Source organism: Numida meleagris, chromosome 5 (assembly GCF_002078875.1).
Source record: "Numida meleagris isolate 19003 breed g44 Domestic line chromosome 5, NumMel1.0, whole genome shotgun sequence".
NCBI classification, from domain to species: Eukaryota; Metazoa; Chordata; class Aves; order Galliformes; family Numididae; genus Numida; species Numida meleagris.
This window is the reverse complement of record NC_034413.1, coordinates 10,711,471-10,723,382: the sequence shown is the minus strand read 5'-3', so window position 1 is coordinate 10,723,382 and position 11,912 is coordinate 10,711,471. Positions and strand designations below refer to the sequence as shown.

General features: G+C 39.5%; 1 long non-coding RNA gene across 1 annotated transcript; it reads left to right on the top strand.

Annotated features, from left to right (window-relative positions):
* Window positions 1,997-8,866, top strand: LOC110400490. Its single transcript, XR_002439887.1, has 3 exons — window positions 1,997-2,083; window positions 6,705-6,754; window positions 7,425-8,866. It is a non-coding gene; the product is annotated as an uncharacterized LOC110400490 (long non-coding RNA).

Below are 11,912 nucleotides of genomic sequence, written 5' to 3'. Positions count from 1 at the left end.
CTGTGTTATCTTAAGAACTGTGCTTGATGTTAAAGTTCATTTTGTTAAAGAAGGAGGAAATACAGGGTTTTATTCAAAAGTGTGCTGTAGTGATCCCAAATCTTCAAAAAGATCAATTTCTGAAGGCAGAAGTTTGCCTGCAATTATTGTGCTACATGGAAATTTCACATAATGGCATTTATATGGACTCTTTCTTCACACACAGAGAAATAAATTATGTAAGTAAATTACTTGGATCACTAAAACCTGCCAGTTAGGATGATTCACAAAGATTAATCTATTGCTTTGAACACCCAGCAACCAATTAAAATTTTCATTCAGCTATAAGCTGCTGCAAAATTAAAATTTAGCAATCCTAATTCTGTGGATGGTTTGACCAGAAAATAATCAAACAATAAAGAGTTTTTCACGACCATCATTACATTAAAAACAAACAAAAGTTTTGATTACTGATTTTTTTTCCAGCGTCCCTCACAAAGTAGGGGAAAATTGCAGGACTGTAAGCCTGAGCGCTAATTAGCTGAACAGATGCCTGAAGGAAACACACTGGGCCAATTATCAGCACCTTCATTCCAGTGAAAAGAACAGTCCTATATATTGAAGCAAAACAGACCGTGTCTGTTTACTGGAAGCAAAACAATGCACCACATTTTTGCTGAATGCAGGAGTGCTTTCTACTGATCTAAGTTCCACTCCTTTTTGGCTGTCCTGGAAGTGACAGGGATCAGGAGGATGGGATTAGAAGTAAGAAGAAGGAATGGAGTTACAGAGGTTTCAGATATTGCAGTTGGATCTCGAATGAAAATGAATGATGTACTCCTTAAAAGTAAATCAATAAAGTGTTCTCTAATTCAGTCTGAAAGTACCTGTCACTCTTCAGAGATGGCAGATTTTAGACCTGAGGCCTGAATAATTCTTGAAAAGTCTTTAAGATTTCCTGTTCCTAAAATCTGAAAGAATGCCTCAGTCTGGTTTGTGCAAGATTGTATAGATACAGAATTTGTTGCACAATGAAACCCAGACTGTTTTCAGCACAAAATCCCAACAAGTTCTGGGAACAAAGGCTTTTTGTACGGAACCAGTGCTTCTTATTTTAAGTATAAAGGCTTCTGCACTTGGGAACCAGCAGGAGTCCATTATTTTGCAGCAGTATTTTTATCTGGCTGACCAGAATATGTTTCTTATCATGACTGAAGTACCAGTTTAGCTTCCTTTGGGGGTGTGTCTTCCTGCAATCGGTGTGACTGTGCTTCACCTCCCCTTGTCAGACAGTGGGGCAGGACCGGGCTGAGCACCAGGAGGCTTTTCCTGAGTTTTGTTAATTGAGACGTGGGAAGAAAACCCACTATCAGAGTTGGGTGCAAAACTGATTCTCAGTAGGTGTAGAATTGGCCCAGAGAGGGCAGAAGCTTCCTTGACTTTGCCATGGCTTCACCCTTCATACCATGGAGGACTTCATGAGGGTTTGCTCTACATAACAAGCTGCATTGCTTAACACATTTCCTCAAGTAACTTCCCTCCTCCTCCGCCCTCCACTTCTTAAAGACATCATGGAGCTGTGGTGCATTCCTGCCCTTGTGCATCAGGCCTTGGCAGAGATTTCTCTGGAGATTATGTTGCAGAATCTTTTACAAGGTAAAGATGTATATTTTCTTAAAATGTTTTCCCCTCTGCCATCCTGTTTTCCAGTGCATAGCAACCAAATACTCTCATTTTATTGATCTTAAATAGCTTCTCCTCTGTTCCAAGTAGGCTGCACCCTCTGGTTCTTGTTTATTTGTGTTTCACAGGTGGCACAGCCAATCTAAAGGAAAGAGATAGATCAATATGGCAATCTGTAGGGGAACCATTAGGTCATGTCCTGAACTGGTGATTGAGCACCTGGGGAAGGGGCGTGACTGGCCCACAGAGCACAGGCAAACTGTTTGCACCTGTTTTCCCCACATGACTAGAAGGGGTGGACCCACAGTGGAGCCCCCCTGGGCTCATATAAGGGCCGGGCACTGAGGAAGGGTATCTCTTGGATGTGGGCTGCTTCCTGTGAAGAAGTGTTGTGTAGCTAGACAGTTCCTTTGCTAGTGGGGTGAGTCCAGTTTTTCTTTCTGTTTATGACTGTTGGCCTACCTGTGAATACTTTGCCTGATGTTGCTAAGAACCTGTCAGAAGCAGTTCTGCTTCTTTGTGAGCAGAACACCATTGCTGAGTGATGGGATAGAAGGGATTTTGTTCTTTCTACTTGGGCTGTGTTTTTGGATATTAATACAACAATTAAATTCAAGTTGTCTTCCTCTTGAGGCATAGTGTGGAAAGAGATGTAGCCTTTTCTTGCAGCCCAAGAAGATAGTGGGGTGATAAGGAGGTAGAAAGTCTGTTTCCAGGCCAACTAATAAATTCAGCATTACAAAACTGAGTTTGTTGGGGGATCAGTTTACTCCTTGCCCTCTTCCTTGGGTGATGTGGTTTGGTGACTGTGGATCCCTGCTCAGTTCATCACCAAGTTAGAGAGTAGAAAGATGTTAGTTTTCAAAACTCCTTTGCATCCAAATCACTTTTCTGAGAACAAACTCTGTTCATATCTCTTCATAAAAAAAGGAGCTTTGAGGTGAATCAGCATTCCAGTAAATGTATTGCAAAATACTGTTTGATCTTCCAACCAATGCTCTAAAGACTTTTCTTTGTAATTCTGAGTTGTATTCCAGCTGTTAGAAAATTCTTGTGTTGTGCCAAGGACTGTTTTTTTTCCTTCCTCAGAACTGTTGCTGTCATTTCACACTAAGTAAGGAACTTTTGGAATCTGGGGGACTTTGATATTGCCGATTTTCAGATAGAAGGATTCTGTTTTGTCTCTTTGGGTACTTGCCAAAGGTACTGTAGTGATCAGAGTTATGTTTTAACCATGCAATGTAATAGGGAGATTTTTATCTAGGTAATTTAAAGGGGGAAAAAGAAAACCAACTTCCTTGCTAATAGTATAGTTAGCAGACCAAATACTGTCTATTTAAACACAAGACCACAATTTTAGTCAAGAAATAGACTGCAGGTAGCTTGTCTTGTCATACAAAACTACTCGCAGTGTGTGTATATATATATAAATATACATCTATGCTAGTATAAGTACAATGAGTTGTTAAAATATTTGTCCTGTTGTTCAACTATGTATACATGCGATTCCTATTAGCATTCATTAGTATATGCTTGTGGTCAATAAAGGGAAGGATCCCAAGGAAAAGAGTTTATTTCTCATTTTACTAAAAGGTTTTCTAGTAAGATAAACTTGCTAGAGACACAAGCAAAGCAAAAGCATCTGAGTAACATTCCTTGCTGCTGTATTCTCTGGTTGCTGCTTCAGAAACTGCTGGAAATGGGTTTTTTCTACCTTGAATGGCTGAGGAGGAAGAAGTTAGAGAGGTAGCAAAGTCATCCTCAGCTCAGATGAGGTCCAGGGCTCTGTTCATAAAAGGGCAGCAGGTATTAAACATGACCTCTGTATATACTCAGTAAGTAGGGGAGGAACACGTTGCAGCTTTCTTCACGAGTTCTACAAGACAAGCTGTTTCTGCTACATCACTTTCCCACAACTCCAGCCTGGGGTACCTGGAGAGCCCTTGTTACTGCTCCATTTATTTGCCCGAAACAAAAATCATATGTGGAGAATACGCTAAAAAGGTACAAGCACCTTTTTGGTTGCCAGAGTGGTCCCTTTCAGCAGCCTTTTTACTGATTAACAGTAAAATTTTCCATACTGGGGTAATGGAGATTTGAATGCATGAATAGTTCATAATACAGTAACTAATTCTGACTTACCTGGCTGAATATAAGATTGAGAGTCTTGCAATAAATGAGATTAATTTTTGTTTCCCTTCCAGATCTGTAATGCTTACAGCTGGGAAAAATTAATAACATGATATTAGTGAACACATCTTAAATCAATAGTTGAGATTTTAGCAAGGCTCTCTAGGTCTGAAATATGACTTTCTGGTGTAATTTGGCCAGTAAACTGTGCCCTTTATTTGGAAATCTCTTCCACAGAAGATGGGCACATTGTATGTGTATTTATGTCATCTTTACAGTATGCATTTTAGTGGAACAGCTAAGAAAATGAGATGGTCTGTGTTCTAAATCTGATAGAGAGTTGGGCTAAATGCTGCTCCTACTCTGGTCCTCCAACCCCTTTCTCCCCATCCAGTCAGGTTTTAACAAACCTACCAGTTATGTTCTTTGTAGTGGACAAAGACAACAAGAATGATATTAGGGGCTGGTATTTGCTTGTCTCTAAAATGATCTCAAAGGACATCTGGAGGAGGTGATAATTCCTTTTCTGCCCCTTGGTATTACTCACCAAGGAAATAAAACCCACGGGGTAATGCATGAAAGTGCCATTTGTGACCTCTGTGAAGGAAAGAGAGCAGCTGTGCATTTATTTGACCTGGCACTGCTTCCTTCTATTTAAGGGTAAATATGATGGGAGTGCAGTCTCATGGCTCTCAACAGCCCTGTTAAACTCTGTTTTGCTCAGAAGTGAATGCAGCTCTCTAGCTGCTTGGGAGCTGTCAGAAGGAGGTGAGCAGGGACTGGCACCATCCAATGCTTCCTTTCTCCCCTGCAGACACCTGTGCCTGGCTCTGCTCAAAACATGATGCATCAGTGATATCCTCTACTTGAGGACCTGGTTCCTCTTCAAACGGATTGTAACTTTTCCCCATAGCCTAATCTTCTGGGCTGAAAATTTTGCAGGAAGATAGTTTTGAAGGTCAGCAAAAAAAGCAACAAACAGTTAATCAATGCAAAAAGTGTCAGTTGAGTCAAAATGCTGCTTCCTAAGGTATTAGTCCTCGAGCTGTAAAACTAAAATCTCATTGCAGCTTTGCTTCTAGCTGATCAAGTGAGGAAAGGCTTAGATACATCCTACAGTCCTTGCTCACCCATTCTGCTGTTCATAATAACTTCAGTACACTGGGAAGCCATGTTATCCATTAGCAGTGTGCCTGTCTGAGAGCAGGAGAGATGCCAAACATCCTGTTCAAATGATGTGGTGCTTTGTGCTGCTGCTTCCTCAACACCTTCAGCAATTCCCCTGCTGGGTGAAAGGGGAGCTGCACAGTTACCTCTTGTAGTATTTTAGATGTTCATCCCCCAGTTCCAAATCCATCAAAGCTGCAAACAATTTTTATACATAAATATTCACCTCCTTCTCCTCCCATCCTTTTAAAATATTCTTGCGTTCTGCTTTCTCCTTCTTGAGGGTAATTTGCAAGTGACTGAGCTGGAGTGAAGTGTGAGACAATTTGTATAAATGGATTTTCCTGGAGTGGCTGCTGGGATGCACCTTTCTTTCTGCTCTTGCCCTCGCATGGCTGTAAATCTCTGTATCCAGAAAGACAGCCAAGGTCTCTTTAGCAAAAATGAGTTTTCTGAAGACAGTGTTTCCAGAGTTCTCTCTTTTACTTTTCTAATCTCATGGGGGTGAAGTGGGCAGAAAAAGACTGAGGGGTTTGAAAAATAAATGTAAGTTGGTGAGCTGTCAGTGACAGGTGTGCCATGTACACTTGTTTAAGCCAGGGGTCTTTCTTACAGATGCTGTTTCTCCCCCTGAAGACTTGCATTCATATTCAGTTTCAATTGTTAACTTTCAGGAGAATGTTTTTATTCTGCTTTAATGTTCGCACAGTGGAGACTTCCCTGCGCAACACTGTAGATCTCTGCTCTGTGCCCCGGCCAACATTTCTGTACCTTTGGGGTACTTAATTTTTCCCTGTGATTTAACTGAGATTTTTTAAAATCTGGAAATACTTATAAATATGCTTTTTCATAGAATGGTTTAGGTTGGAGGGGTCCTTATCAAAGCCCATCCAGTTCCAACCCCCTGCCATTGGCTGGCTGTTCCTCACCAGATCAGGGCCCCATGCAGCCTGGCCTTCAGCTCCTTCAGGGATGAGGCACCCCAGCCTCTCTGGGCAGCAGTGCCAGGGCCTCACCACCCTCTGAGAAAGGAAGCTAAATTTCCCATCTTTTAGTTTAAAACCATTCCCCTTTATCACTGTCTACCCATGTACAAAGTCAGTTCCCCTCCTGCTTGTAAGCTCCCTTCAGGTACTGAAAGTCTGCTATGAGGTCTGCCCACGGCCTTCTCTTCTCCAGTCTAAATGAGCCCTGCTTCCTCAGCCTGTCTTCATAGGAGAGGTGCTCCAGCCCTTTGCTGATCTTCATGGCCCTCCTCTGGTCACACTCTCTAACATTTCATGGAATATTAGGCTGCAAATACTATTTTTTCCGTCTATAAAGGGAAAGGTAAAAGTTCTCAATCCAGGAACAGCTGATGCTATCTTCCAATATGAGAAGCTTTCAGGATCCCACTTCCTGCTGATGTAAACCAAGAAGAAATGATCTATTCTACAAGAGTTAAAACAGAATCACCTTTTTAAAGCGAGATATGGGATGCTAATCTTATTCTGCGTAAATTGAAAATGCAAGAAAAATGAAAACTAAAAGTGGGATCTTTTCTCATAGATTTCTGGGAAAATCTTTAGTGTTTCCACACACGATGGCATTTATGCAGGTACATGAGATCAAAACAAAAGGGACGTGTCTTTTTTCAGAGTTTTAAAACCTCATTGTTTTTTTTTCCTCTGAATTTAGGAGGTTGTTGCCGAAAATAACAAGCAGGAATATGAAAGTTAGATGTGAAAGGATTCTTTTTTTTCCAGAAACGAACCTTCAAGAACATGCTACTGGAGCCAAATCTGGAACCTTTTGGGTATGTGTTCATGGATTTTGGGATGTCGAAGGCTTAATGATCACATGTGCCTATGAGTTTTTCCAATTGTAAAAAATATTTTGTGCTTTTTAGCAAGGAAACAATTGTTCTTGACATAATTTTTATGGAAACATTTTAATGTTGTAAGTCGTTCCAGTGCTGGACAATAGCATACAGACATCTCTGGACTGTCACAGTTTGAGTTAATTGGAGATTTTCCAGGATTTCTCCTAAATATCCTGGCTTTCCTGAGGGCTTTTTTCCTGAACTCCTTTTGTACCATTTTTCAGACTTCTCCAACTAACTCCACAGTTGACGAAGTCTCAGTGCAGTAAGTGAAAGATGCGAGGGATGAAAGAAAAACAGCTTGTCTTAAATGCAGTAGATTTTGTTTATTAATTAACAAGCACAGCAAAATGAACTACAAAAGAGCCTGTGAAAGGTAAATGGATTTATGATTGAGTCAGAAATAGCTGAAAGACGGTTTACCCCAGTAGAGAAAGCCTCTTTTAATATATAACTAATCCTTTTAAAAAATGCTGGAAGGACTTTTCAGAGGAAGAGAAGAAAATTACTAAGATTTGAATTGCAAATATTTGCTGCAAGCATTGTTTTCCCCAAATATATGTTAAGGTGTTTTGAATTTTTGACTGTTCCTATTTATTTCCAGGTATGACACATCAGCCCACCCCTCCCCCTACCAAGTCTAAACAACTGCAAAATGTGTTTTCCACAAAACCTGGATGTTTAACTGTCCTAGGCAGCTGAGATAAGAAAACCCGAGGGGTGTGGTTGCCAAAACTCAATTATAAATTAGCTTACAATAACCAGTGAGGAAAAGATAGTTTTAAACAAATGTTTTACAGTTAATGATATTTTATTTGTTCTCGCATAATCCCTTTCTGTCACAATTTATAACACCTGTTATTTAACCACAAATAAAACCTGACATGCTGGTGTTATGCTGCTGCATTTTTTGATAGTGGGCAGATAGAAATGTTTCCTTATTGGACCCAGCTTTTCAGTTATGTTATGTTCTAGGGATCTCATCTTTCATTTGATAAGTGAATGAGATACCTAGCTAACTTAATCAAGGCAATCAGGTTGTGTGTCATGGAAGCTGAAATGTACTCTCTACAACTGGTTTTGTTTTTGTCAAAGTCAATGGATAGTCATGAAACAAGTGGGAGACAGATTTTAATTTAATTAATCCTTAACTGTGGATGAGGAAGAATCACGATTCTGTGATTAGCTGCTGTTCATGGCTGAGCGGTGCTCACTTGAAGCAGCAGTCACCGGTCATTTGTGTTCCGTTACCCTGGAGAATGGAAATCACTGGGACAAGAACTGCTGGCTTGGAGGAAGAACTGCGATATGGACATTCAGCCCAGTGACCTTCAGGCCATGTCTCTATCAGCATTTTTGTTAGCAGCAGGAGGGTGTTTAGGGAAGTGGTTGCTCCACACTGGAGGCAATATCTAACCAGGATGCCAGTTGAGACAGAGCTCAATTTCTGGTCCATCGGGAGACCACCAATTCCTACCAGGTGTGAATCACCAGAAGAGAAGGGGAGCTACTTGAGGAATTATGGATATGAACAGTAACCTGAAATGTGGAGGGTGTGCATGATATCAGTGCAGCCTGGGTCTATTTCGCAAGCTGGATTTATGTGTTGAACTTGGTGTTAATGTCTTCCCGCTAACTCTCAAATTTACAGCTCTTGTGATTATGAAATCTTCATTTTTCCATTCTAAAGACAAAGTCAGGCAATGAGAAAAGGAAAAATTGTCACCAATTTAAGTGTTTGCTCAGTGTTAATATCAGGAGGAGTAAAGACTCTTCCATTTACAGTGCAATGTTAACCCACTTTCCAAGTCCATACAGTAATTATATGCTTCTTACAATTGAGACTATTACTTAATTACATTCTTCAAATGATGAAGTTAGATCCAAAGCAACTGTGTATTTAACCTATAATAATATATAACTTCAATATAAATAGCCCTGATATTAAACAGGCAATAGTTACTCTGTATAAACACAGTTTTATATATATAAATCCACTGATAAAATGTACTTTTAAAGCTGTATCTTTAGTGTTGTGATCTTAATTCTTAAGGATGAGAAACTTGAAAATTCTATTACCTGGGTCTGGTGGAAGAAGTGGATGTGAGGATTAAATGAAGTTCTGCTTTCTCTGGTGGTGCAGCAACTCGTGGATTTTTGTCTCCAGAACTTCTGTTCACAGTACACATGTACTATGCTGGAAGCACTGCCTGAATCCAGTGAAATCAGGAAATGTACATAGGTATTTCACAGACCTTTTAAGAGCTGCCTACTGTTAATTTGCTATTAAAGACAGCAGTATAACTGCTTCTTAGCTCATGATGATTTTCAGACCTATTTGACTTAAATTGGTGTTTATTTAAAGAGGACAAAATCTACTGGTAATTTGTCTGCTGAGTGTAATTGGTAATTTTCTGCTGTATCCCAGTCATGGAGTTAAAATAGCTATAGTTATTTTTTTTATCACCTACCCTCAGGATCTGAATTAGTTTGCTATTTTTCTGGTTAAAATAACAGAAAATGTTCATAAATATGTAATCAGAATAAAAATCAGTGTATTTTAAGCCAAATAAGAAATTGATAAGTTATTTGAATACAGTATTATCTAATTACATCCAAATGCATAGACAGCACATTTTCTATAGAACAGCTATGTAATAGATTAATTGTAAAATACTACTTTATGAAGCTAAGTGTACAGTTGTCATTCCACAGGTACAAGGCCACTGACATGCAGAGACGTGTTCTGTCATTAACAACATATTAGAGGAATTAGAGCCTTGTATTAAAGCCTCCTCTATTCTACTGTTGCATTAAAAATGTAAGCGTGTGCTATTAATCTCTGAAGTGGTATAAACTTATTTCTGTTGTACTTGTGCACTCGTTTTTCTGTGAAACTATTTTCTAATTACCTTATTTTCGATTCAATCTCTGCTTGCTGGTGTTAACACTGCCTATTCAGGTCAGCTACCAAGAATATTTTCTCCTTAAGCTTTTTAAATCCTTTAGTCCTTCAAATGTATATGCAGTCACTGATAATGGAAAATGTAGATTTCCACCATGCATAACAGCCAGACTGAAGCTGTTTGCTTGGCAAAGGGATATTGAGTTAAGGGAATTGGTGTTAACAGTCAAATACCCACAGTTAAAAGCATTCTCATTAGGAACTAAAAATGATTGACTGAGAGATGGAGCACCAAGTGTTTACTGGAATATGTAAAGGTTTATTAACATTGGCATGGGGATGGTCCTATTTGTCTAGACACTTAGAAAATCTAGTGTGTCTGGACTGTGATTTGTGGGAACCTTTCCCCTTTGTAAACAGTATTTTGTTCTAAGTGATACACTGATAGACACAGCCCCAAGTACTCTGAATTATTGACCAGCAACACCGATGGGCTTTGACAGAAGCCTACTGCTAGTCACAAACAGAAGAATAAAATGATTGCCTTTCTTATAAATTCCCTTTGAGCTGGGGTTCTGGAATGGGGTGTCAGAAATCCTGCTGCTTCCTTTGTTCTTTGTTTAAAAATAAATAAATAAAAAAATATATCTATATATATAGCTTTTCTTATAGTATCTTTTTTTTATTTTTTGAGAGAGACTCTCTGAAAGAATGGGACATGTGGTGTAACTCAAGGCGGAGTATTTCCTAAATTATTACAGAACATTGTCTCCTGTGCACAGATGTTTTTAAGCCCATTTTTTTCACCAGTTTATAAAATAGTTAACTACAGAGTAAAAGAGAACCCCACATTCTTTGCCATTTGTCTCCTTCCTTGCTTTAAATTCTGCATGCATATATTCACAATTTGCAAAATTCTCTGCATCAAAATAGTGTAAAAATATACTTCTGTAGCAAGTGAGAGTATATAAATAATGCTGTTACTCTAGTCTAAGCCAGACAGTAGGACAGGTGTTTTCCAGCTTAAATATAATGGCCATGATTGATGAATGTATTGCCAGTGCCTATTAAAGTGAAGCCATAATGTTGTAGCAATTTGGTCACAAACCAGTACAGCTCATTTGACAGTGAACCTTTAACTGTGGAAAGCTGTGATGTGGGTTTGACAGGTTTGCACACAGCTCAAGGGAGATAGTCCAGTAATAAAACAATGCAGCAATTGCGTTGGTACATGCACCTCAAAACAAAGCATGATCTCTAGTAATGGAGCTGTTCCTCTTGCTTGCTTTCCACTTCATAATCAGTATGGGGATATATAATAATACTGCTATAAATTATATTTAAATATACAAAGGATAGAAAAACAAGCAGCAATTTTCCTGTGATAAATGGAGTGCTTTCGGAGCTGCGGAATGGTCGTTGCTCAGCTTTACCTTTTGCTGTACTCAAGTGGGATAAGCAGGGAGGTTTTCCTGAGTGCGGTATTGCTCTGATTTGCAAATAAAAAGTGAATTAAAAAATAAATAATTTAGTAGCTAAATCTGTTTTTATGATGAAAAGAGGTCATCTTAAGATTTTATTGCAAGCTTCCAGGAATAGAAGTGAAAGCTGGTGATGATTTGTTTATTTACACCTTTTCCTGGAAGCAATACTTTTTAAATGCAAATGAACAGAATTTTCTCTCGAACACAGAAAAGTTTCCGGAAGTTGGATGTGTTCTGTCAAATGCATCTTCCTCACAAAGCGGGGGAAGCATTTTATTTTGCCTTTTATTTTTTGTTTCATAGAATTGTTAACATTAGAAAGACAACTAAGATCATCTGGTCCAACCATTGATTGACCACCGCCACACTGCTAATGATGTCACTTAGTGCCACATCTCCATGTTTCTTGATTGCCTCCAAGGACAATGACTCCACTAGTTCCCCAGGGCAGCTCATTCTAATGCCTTGCCACTCTTTTGGAGAAGAAATATTTCCTACCATCTGACCTGAACCTCCCCCAGTGCAGCTCAGGGCCGTTCCCTCTTGTCCGATTGCTGTTACCTGAGAGAAGAGGCTCACCACCACCTCACCCCCCTCTCCTTTCAGGCAGGTGTAGAGTGATAAGGTCTCCCCTGAGCCTCCTCTTCTCCAAACTGAACAATCCCAGTTCCCGCAGTCTGCTCCCTGTAATACTTGTGCTCCA